Source organism: Aedes albopictus, chromosome 1, assembly GCF_035046485.1.
Source record: "Aedes albopictus strain Foshan chromosome 1, AalbF5, whole genome shotgun sequence".
Classification (NCBI taxonomy): domain Eukaryota; kingdom Metazoa; phylum Arthropoda; class Insecta; order Diptera; family Culicidae; genus Aedes; species Aedes albopictus.
Window position 1 is genome coordinate 104,665,139 of NC_085136.1, and position 10,191 is coordinate 104,675,329.

Genomic DNA, 10,191 nt, shown 5'->3' on the forward strand with positions numbered 1-10,191 from the left:
AACGGCGGTATGCTCAACCGAGATACCAAAACGCGGAGAAGCTGCATCGTTCGAAAATGGTCCACGGAATGACGTTTACGAAAACCGCCAAAAGGTTTGGCGAAATGCGTGCGGAAAACGGATTTGCAAAACCAGCGGCAAGACCATTGACCCGGATCCACCGAAGTCCAACGAAGGCCATCAGAAGCAAAACACCCGCTGAAATGTGGAACGGAGAAAAGCCAAAGGTGGATTATTTGCTCACATCCGAGAGTCAGGCGTTCTCTCGGATTCCGGAACAGAAGCGAACAAAATTGCATCCCATAGGACGCACAGGACAACGTTGCAAGATGCTGGGATATGCGCCATGTAGCGGTAATCGACTTTGTTATCCTTCAACCAGAAATCAGTTTGTGGCTCGAGATGTTTGGAAGAAGTCTGAAGATGAAGTTCCAATGACACGCACAGTTGTTCCCCTAACGATTCCGGAAACACAAGAGAAAGAGGGGGAAATAACGCAAGCTGTAGGCGAGGTACATCCCGATGAACAACCTGCACAAGTAGAAGCGATAGCAGAAATGTATCCCCTTGAGTTTCGAGATGGAATTGATGATCACCATGGAGAAGAAGATCAAGATACTGAGGACATTCTATCTGAAGATTCGACTGGCGAACCGAGTGACACGGAATCAGGAGCATCGGCACTCCCACCACAACTTAAAAGGAGTAGCTTTCAGAATGAGACTGCTCCAAGGACTAGTGGTCGGGAGTGCAGGAATTCAGGTGGGTTAAAAGATTTTAATACTTCGTATGGATCGTTTTCTGCTGCGGATCATCCTTCTCAGGTTACCGAAACGTTTTACCCCGATGATGAAATGGAGCACGATACGAACAGTCTTGGCCATCGCAAATACCAGAGGAATAAAAAAACAATCAAATGGACGTGTGGACTTCGTTCCTGAGCGGCAAATCGGAAGAGAAGATACCAGGATGTCACGCCAACCCAGGAGAAGTAAAGATACCAGCAGCGATAGCAATGTCATCAACAGAAGCAGAGTATATTACCATTTGACCGAGCGGATTGATGGCGGACCTTGGAGAAACGCAGTTAAAATAGTCACTCCAAAGACAACCAGGGCACAGAAGGAAGTCACGCAAAGGGCAGCATAACAAATTCAGTTTGCCAACGGGCTCAACTTCAATCATCAACCTTCGGAGCAAAATAGGATTAGTATTAAGCAACTGAGAGGGGGTGTTGAATGTAACAAAGAATGCTAATCGTAGTAGCAGTTGCTAATCATAGTAACAATAGGATTGCCCAATTTGACGGGTATAAATAGCTGTAGTTGTTAGCTAGTAAGTCATTCTTCAATAAACCATCAAGCGAGAAACATCAATCTTTCAATATGTTTGAACATGTGAACGACGTTCTGCTGGATCGGAGGCTTTCAGGTCGGCTCGCAAGGCCTACAGGAAAGTTCTTCGATCTGCTAAACGATCCGACTGGAAAAAAACTTTGTACAAATGTTTCCAGTCTGAGTGAAGCCAGTCGGTTGAAAAAAATCCTTGCAAATCTAAGGATTTTCAAGTGAATGAACTTCGTTTGCCAAATGGTGATTTCACTTCCTCTGATGAGGAAGTTTTAGAATGTTTATTCAGTACACACTTCCCCGGATGTGTGGATATTACATCTTCGGATGAACCTAATGTCTTTTCTTGTTATGATTCTTTAGCTTCGGCTCGGAGTATCATAACTTTAGAATCGATTGAATGGGCACTAAATAGCTTTGCTGCTTTCAAATCTCTTGGGGCAGATGGGATTTATCCTATTTTACTTCAGAAGGGATTTGATTATTTCAAAAATGTTTTGAAAAAACTACTTGTTTGCAGTTTTGCTACAGGATATATTCCCAAATCCTGGTGGGATATTACTGTAAAATTTATTCCGAAAGTGGGTCGTGCGTCGTATGAAGAAGCAAAGAATTGGGTGTTTTCTTAGATATCGAGGGTGCCTTTGACAACCTGCCTTTCGATGCCATATTGAAAGCCGCACGAAGTCATGATATATCTCCAATGATTTCCAATTGGATTCACCAATTCCTCAAAAACCGACATCTCTTCTCGACATTGCGTCTAGCGGCAATTAGGAAATTGTGTGTTTGTTGATGCCCCCAAGAGGGAGTCTTGTCACCACTTTTGTGGAATCTCGTAGCAGATACGCTATTGAGGCAACTCAATAATAGCGGTTTTCCTACTTATGGTTTTGCCGACGACTACCTAACATTGTTAGTCGGTATGTGCATCAGCACCCTTTTCGACCTGATGCAAAACGCTCTTCAGGTAGTTGAGGGTTGGTGTCGCCAATATGGCCTTTCGGTAAATCCGAGTGAAACATCTATTGTTCTTTTCACGGAAAAACGAAACCGTAATGGTGTTCGACCTTTACGTCTCTTTGATTCTGAAATCAATGTGACTGAACAGGTAAAGTACGTTGGAGTCATTCCTGATTCCAAGCTTTCCTGGACACCTCATGTTGAGTTCAGAATCAAGAAAGCTTGTATGGCCTTCGGGCAATGTCAGCGAACATTTGGTATAACTTGGGGCCTAAAACCTAAGTATATCAAATGGATTTACACAACTGTGGTTCGGCCAATATTGGCCTATGGATGACTTGTGTGGTGGCAAAAGGGTTAAATGAGAACGGTCCAATTAAAGTTAGGCCATCTCCAAAGGATGTGCCTAATGGCGATGTCTGGAGCCTTCCCTTCAACTCCCACGACAGCGCTCGAAGTTCTCTTTGACGTTGCTCCACTACTCATTCATCTCAAACAAGAAGCACTTTCTTGCACTTACCGTCTACGGGTACTCGGTCTACTAGAGGAAACTCCTGTGAAACGCACATCAACACACACCTCGTTATTTCCACTTTTGATGAATTGGGACAAAGTTGTCCTTGCTCCAAGTGATCTTACAATTGCTTGTAATTTTCCATATAGGACATTTTCCACGAAATTCCCTTCCCGGGAAGAGTGGACATCTGGATATCTGGAAGGAAGACGGCATCGTATGTTACACTGATGGCTCCCTTCTCGAAGGTCGAGCAGGTACTGGTGTCTATTCTCGTGAGCTAAGGCTGCATCAGTCTTACTCACTTGGTAGACACTGCACCGTTTTTCAGGCCGAAATCTTTGCTCTTGTGTATGTGCGGAGTACAATCAGCACTTCAGCAGAACGTAATGGGCAAAGTAATACAGTCGGAACTCGCTCGTTGAGCCACAACCTCCACCCAACCAACGAATTCGATTCGCTAGTTGGGTGAAGTGACATCAGCACAAGGGGCGTGCGCATTGTTTTTTTTAAATCATGTTTAGTTTGGAAGTATAAAGTAAAATGTTTTACATTTAGAACAAAACTGATACGTTTTGCAAGATACATATATGGCCAATGCGAGAAATAATTATTTTCACCCATTTTTAGCCGGTGAAGTGAAAATATAGATGTTTATGAAACCACCCGGACCAAAATGCAAGCACAAAACTCTTTCATTGATCGACAAAATAAAGATTGCCGATGTTTTGCATTTGTTTCGAAGTAATTGTACATATTGTTTTTTTTTTTAAGAAATATGAAATAGAAATTCTTCTCGATTATCAGTAAAGTTTAAGAAACCAAAACTTATTAGCTCGCCCCTCGGAATTACAGATTGGTTGTCATTTTCAGTTTGACATTGAATTATGACATCCAGGTGCTTTTTAGTTGGCTGACAGCTCAACTAACGGAGCCCCAACTAAAAAGTCACCCAACTATTAAGCCCCCAACCAGCGGGTCATGACTGTATACTGATGTTCAGATAGCCAGGCTGCTATAAAAGCACTTGCTTCGGCCAACTCTAGGTCGAAGATAGTTATCGCTTGTCGAACTCAAATCGAGGAGCTGAATTCAGAAAATGCTGTTCACCTTGTATGGGTACCTGGCCATTCTTCCATCGCTGGAAATGAATTGGCTGATGAGTTAGCTCGCACTGGAGCATCACATGACTTCATTGGCCCTGAGCCAGTTATGCCGATATCGAAGTGTTGGTTAAAGCTTCAGATTCACACCTGGGCTTCTACTCAACACAGACAATACTGGAATAGTTTGGAGACATGTCGTCAAACCAAATTGTATTGTATTGAGCCATCTCCAAGGGTGGCGAAGTATCTTACAAATCTGTCAAAGCAGAATTGCAGCATTCTGGTCAAAGCATTGACTGGCCACTGCTGACTCAGCTATCACATGGCGAGTATTCAGCAAGCTGATTCATTTGCATGTGATGGCTGTGAATCCGATTATGGAACTTCGTATCATTTGATATGTAACTGTCCAGTTTTTGCGCAGCTGCGTTTCCGAGTATTTCACTTATTAAGTGAAACTGACTTCAGAAACCTCAATCTTCAGGATATTCTGTTGTTCTTAACCCGCTGTGGTAAAGAGCTATAGGCTCTCTTTCGCTTTATGCGTTATTACAGTGCCCTTTTCAGGACGCTGTTTGAACCCTTGGTGGTACGCTTATGCGTTAGTACCCTCTTCCAGGGTATTTTTTTCCCTATTTCCCTACCTGTCCTTATCCCCATCCTTATCCTTATTTCCTTCCTTTTCCCTCAGGTAGAAGATGAAATAAGCTTTTATTTTAGCGATGTCACAAATGTCCCAAATCCTCCACGTGCCTCTGGAGCCGGCCTTCTGATACCTGATACCCCTCTGCTACATATATCAATGATATTAGCAGTAACATATTTTAAAAGGGACTCACCTCGTTTGTTGATGTTACTGCTTCCCCATACAGGGTGGTGAGCTTTGGCATTGCAACAGATAATAAAGTGCTGGTTTTGTTGTCTGCAGCTGGTGACATATTCGCAGCTTGAGCACGTCGGAGCTTCTTCTTCGTCACCGGGAAAGTAAAGTGATGCAATATTAACGATAGACTTACCCCTGGCTGGTGGAACCTCCATCCTGATGGCTACGATGTCTCGTTTGATATATTCTGTAAAAGGAGTATAATTAATCTTTCCATTGGTGTTGTAAGGCCCATCACCCTATGATTGTTGACCCACGGTTCCTGTATCAACGCCAGGTCGAGGTCTTCTTTGGCAAACCTTTGCAAAAGTACGCCTGATGCCCCTCTTGCATGCTGTAGGTTTGTCAGGACCATTTTTATGTTAGTCATTGCGTTGACGATCCGCTTTTTTGTGACTAGCGGATAGTCGGCTTAATTTCTGAGCCTTTTGTGGTGGATTCTTTGAAGATTTCTGGGACCTTCTTTTGCATTCCCAGTGAACTACTGTTGTTCTCGCCACGGTTGTTATCCTTTTTCGGGTTCATTTTAGCAGTTCGTGTTGGAAGTTAGGTAGCGTTGAACGCTCAGGTAGCGTCGAACCTTCAGGTACGAGTTTGTAGTCTTGGAGCCGGTTTGATTTTTTGGCGTAGATATGTTGTTATTGAAGAAGATTGACAAATTGTATATACCTGGAATGAATAAAGAGTGTGACGGTTGCTGATTGAGGTATCAGTCGGCAGCCGTCTAGTTTGATGGAAGGTGTCTTGCGTTCTTTTTATTTATTATTAAGAAACAACCATCGACGAAGCTAGCCTCACTATGGCCTGCGTGGCCATGGTGGACTAGCCTCCAACAGGTTATACCTCGGACAGACATGTGATACGAGTGTGATTCCTGTACAACGGTACGCAGTGTCAAGAAAATTTTAACAAGACTGACTTGAACTGAGAGAATTTTCAGTATGGCACTCATTTCAAGCGCAATTGTACAGTGATTCTTGTATCACATGTGTCTCATAAGTATTATGGGCCCAGGAGTGTGTTCCACAGCACGTATCGACCGGGAGAAGGATCGGCCGCATAACTCGCAGAGTCGCAGCACGGGATCCTTGGGCGGATGGATTGGCTGCAAGGGAGGACAGGATCCATGGGAAAGTTGGCGATACGGGTCAACTGGATGACTGCTGGCTGGCCACCGGAGCTCGAGGCTTGTTGAGTTGGATCGGATGCAGTTCGGTGGTCGCACCTGGACAAAGAGGTTGGCGACAGGAGGAGTGATCCGGAAGACAACATGAAGGTGGAACTCGGAGATGGACCTGGTCGGAGCTCGGAACTGGTGCAAGCGATGGAACTCCATCGCCACTTGCCAAGCGTTGGAGCAAAGAATAAAATTAGAAAAATGCCCTCTCTTGTCTTTTTTCATGTAAACGACAAGTGACAAGACAAGTGGCGCTCTCTAAGCGTTTCAAGGTAGAAGCTCTATGTAAGTGTTCGTGATTTGTCATAAATGAAGGTGGTGTGCGTTTGTTTTGGTATCCGCATTACAATCAGTAACGCACACTACCGCATGAAAGTTGAGCTTTCATCCGCAGATAGAGCTGCGATAGTGTCCCCCCGAGCATCAGCGGAGTGGGCATTCTTGATATTCATATTCTTTGGTTGGAGTGAGGAGCTTTGAGCCAGGAGGAGGTGATCGTTGTTCGAAGGTTGCGACGCTAAGGAGGAGTGTTGGAAGTTAGGTAGCGTTGAACGCTCAGGTAGCGTTGAACGCTCAGGTAGCGTCGAACCTTCAGGTACGAGTTTATAGTCTTCGAGCGAGTTAGATTTGTTGGCGTAGGTATGTTGTTATTGAAGAAGATTGACAAATTGTATATACCTGGAATGAATAAAGAGTGTGACGATTGCTGATCGGCAGCCGTCTAGTGTGATGCAAGGTGTCTTGCGTTCTTTCTTCAATGTAATTAAGAAACAGTCATCGACGGAGCTAGCCTCGATATGGCCTGCGTGGCCATGGCAGCCTAGCTCCAACAGTTCGATCTTGGGATTCAGTTTTAGACGAGCATTCATGTTCATCACCAGTAGTATTTAGCGGACTCGGCCCAGGAATTTGTTGCTGCTGGTCCACATGAGGGCCCGGCAGTGTGTTCCCTAGGTATTTAACCTGTATCATACTGGAGATATTCGTTTCCATTGCCATATCCTGAATCTCTCTACAGTCAGTGTTACTCTGCCTATGATCGCATATCAGTCCCATATTTGCTGGGTTTCCTATTCATATGGGACAGTTATGCGATCATAGTCAGTACTGTCCTGCTTGTCAATCCTGCTTTCCCTGATAAAAATATACAATAAAATCGCCATAAACTTCCATTGAATAATGATAAAGTTGATTGTTCAACAACAAATCATATTGTGTACGTATTTTCCTGCTGAAAATTATGTATTGGAACTACAATATGTGCACAATAAAATGAATGGCACTAGAGATTTCAATAATAAAAACACCATAAATTGAATGGTAGTTGGCTTGAATTTGCTCCTGAAAATTTGGATTTTTCTATGGTTAAGATACATAACAACCCCCATTTTCTATTGTAAAAGTGACATTTACAATACATGCTATTGTGGAAAACCATAGGGTCTGTTGTTACTCTATCGTTTTAAACAATTGAAATCATGGTAACTACCATTCATTTCCGCGTGTTGTAACAATACATTCTGTTGTATCTCTATGATCTTTTTTATCAGGGTTTCTTGACCCGATTTAGTTTTTCAGTGTGATACAAGTAGAGTAGATGATTTGAAACCCCTATCTCTTTAATTTCTGCATCGAGTACTCGTTCACTGTGAGAACCAACTCAACCAGGGGACCCGCATGCGGCAAGGTAGGCCTACTGCTCATCTTTTGCGAGTGTGTTAGTGTGACTGGCAACGCGACCAGAAGCCTGGTCGAATACTGCTTGGAAATCGGTTTGTTTTGTCGATGGGGGTGGCCCGCGAAATCGCATTGTGTTGTTTGGGAAGGCCCGCTCGATGCATGTTAGGTAGGCGTAGTTTGTTCGAGTTTGACGTGCCTGCACCCTCCCTGAACTCAACATCATTCCCGTTAGGGGAAGATCTTTGCAGAACTATCCAGGAGTCCGTGTCCAAGTAATTCTGCAGACTCGATGAATGTTATTATTTTCTCGTTGCTTTTCATGGCGCTTTTCGGTAGGTAGGCTAGGCTAACAAGATTTCCGATTTAGGAATGTTGTTTTCGTCGACCGATATCAACTCAACTTCCTCGCATACAAGTAAGCTCGGAGTTATCCTTTTTAACCAGTCCGCTGTAGCCTGGGTCATGGCAGTTGATAACAAGGAAGCCTGTTTTTATGGTGAAGCCTCTGAAAATAGGTTATACATCTCTTGCGGTTAGTATCATACGGGCGTATCCACAATAATCGATTTTCTCTTAGGATTATTCCGGGAAGTACGAGCAATATTCGGATGATCTCTCGGTGTATTTCGATAAATGACGACTAGGACTAGCTCCTAAAATAACAAAAACAACCGAAAATAATGTGCCAAAGAGAAGTTGATCATTGTATATACGCCCATATGATACTATGCGCGAAATCTGTTCCTCGATTACTATAACTTATTAATAATGGTGTATTGTACCATTATTAGCTGTTGTGTTGCTAGCGTTGTAGTCGGATAGTCCTTTGGTATTATTCCTATGCGCATTTGATCAACAACCTCCGTGTATAGCGGATTTTGAGTAGACTGCAGACTCCTGCTTTAGCCTGTTTACATGGGACTTTAAGTTTCCCGGATTTGTAGCGTTTAGCGTTTTCGTTGAGTACGACTGCAACGCACGACACGTTCGGTCGTGTTCCGCGGCGTGCTCACAGAAAGTAAACTCCACCGGAGTATAAACGAAAATTAACTGGCAATATAGCGCTAGATCGCTGCGCCATTTTTCGCTCTTTTGCTCCTGCAAAGAGCAATCAGAAGTAAGAAGAAGAAGAAGAAGAAGCGTTTTCGTTTGTCTTCTTGTTCGTAACTTTTGAGATACCGCGTTGCATATGGACATTCTGGAGTTACTCTAGGGGATTCTTCTGGAGCCACTTTTGGGGATGCTCTGCTCCTGAAGTTTCTAGTGGGTTTTCTCGTAAAGTTCATTCAACGGCTTCTCCTAGAGTTCTTACAGGGGTTTCCCTGGGGATGCATCCTGGTGGGATCCATCGAGGATCCTTCCTGGAGTTTCTTCTTGGATTGCACCTAAACTTCAGAAATCCTTTTTGGAGTTGCTGCAGTGATTTTTCTAGAGATGCATCAAGGATCCATTCTGCAATTGTTTTGGAGATTCTGTTTAAAAATTCAACTCCGAAAAATCCTCTCAGAGGCTCTCTAGAGATCCCTCCTGAAGATTCTACAGGTGCCTCTTCTAGAATTGCATCGAAGTTTCTGCTAGAAGGTCGTAACTACTCAGGCAATTTCGCCAACGATTCATTTTAAGATTCCTCCTGGGATTTCTCCCGCAAGTCTTCCAAACCCCCCCCCCCCCCCCCCCTCGTTAAAATTCCACATTAATTCTTCCTGGGATTTCTTTTGTAATTTTTCTGGGGTTCCTCCTGGAATTCATCCAGGGATTTCTCCATGAGTCTTTCTAGATATTTTTTCTGAAGTCTCGCTCGGAGTTCTTCAATAGGAGGTTCGTCTTGAAACGGCTCCAGTGATTTCTTTGGTGCTGCTCGAAGAATATCTCTTGAATTTGCTTCATTGCAGATTTCTTCTCGAGTTGTTCCATATATTTCTGCTGGAGTTGTTCCAAGGACTATTCCTGGAGTTACGCTGGAGGCTTCAGCTGGAGCTTCATCCAAAATCTTTTCAAGAATTTCTCAAGTCGCTGCAGGATATTTTTTGGAAGCTCCTCCAAGGATTTCCAAGCAGAAACCAATGGAGCAATTGTGCGGTAATTTCAGGAGGAATCCCTTGAACAACTTCAAAACAATCTTTGGAGTAACTGAATCCAAAGATTGTTTTGAAGTTGTTCAAGGGATTCCTCCTGAAATTACCGCACAATTGCTCCATTGGTTTCTGCTTGAGTTCTTCCAAGGATTCCTTCTGAAGTACATTCAGAGATTCCTGTTTCGGTTTTTGAAGGGATTCCTCCTGAAGTTCCTTCAGAGAGGTCTCTGTCTTACTCCTGAGATTCATGATCGAGATCCTGTATGTAAGAAATATCATCAAGAATTGTTTTTGAAGGTTATGTAATAATTCTTCAACGACCCCGAAGTTCTTTCTGGAAATCGTTGCAGGACTTAGTGAAGGCATTTCTACTGAAGTTCCTTAAGTGATTCGTTAAATCGCAGGCCAGATACTCTAAGGATACTGAGGAATCAATTTGCTGCA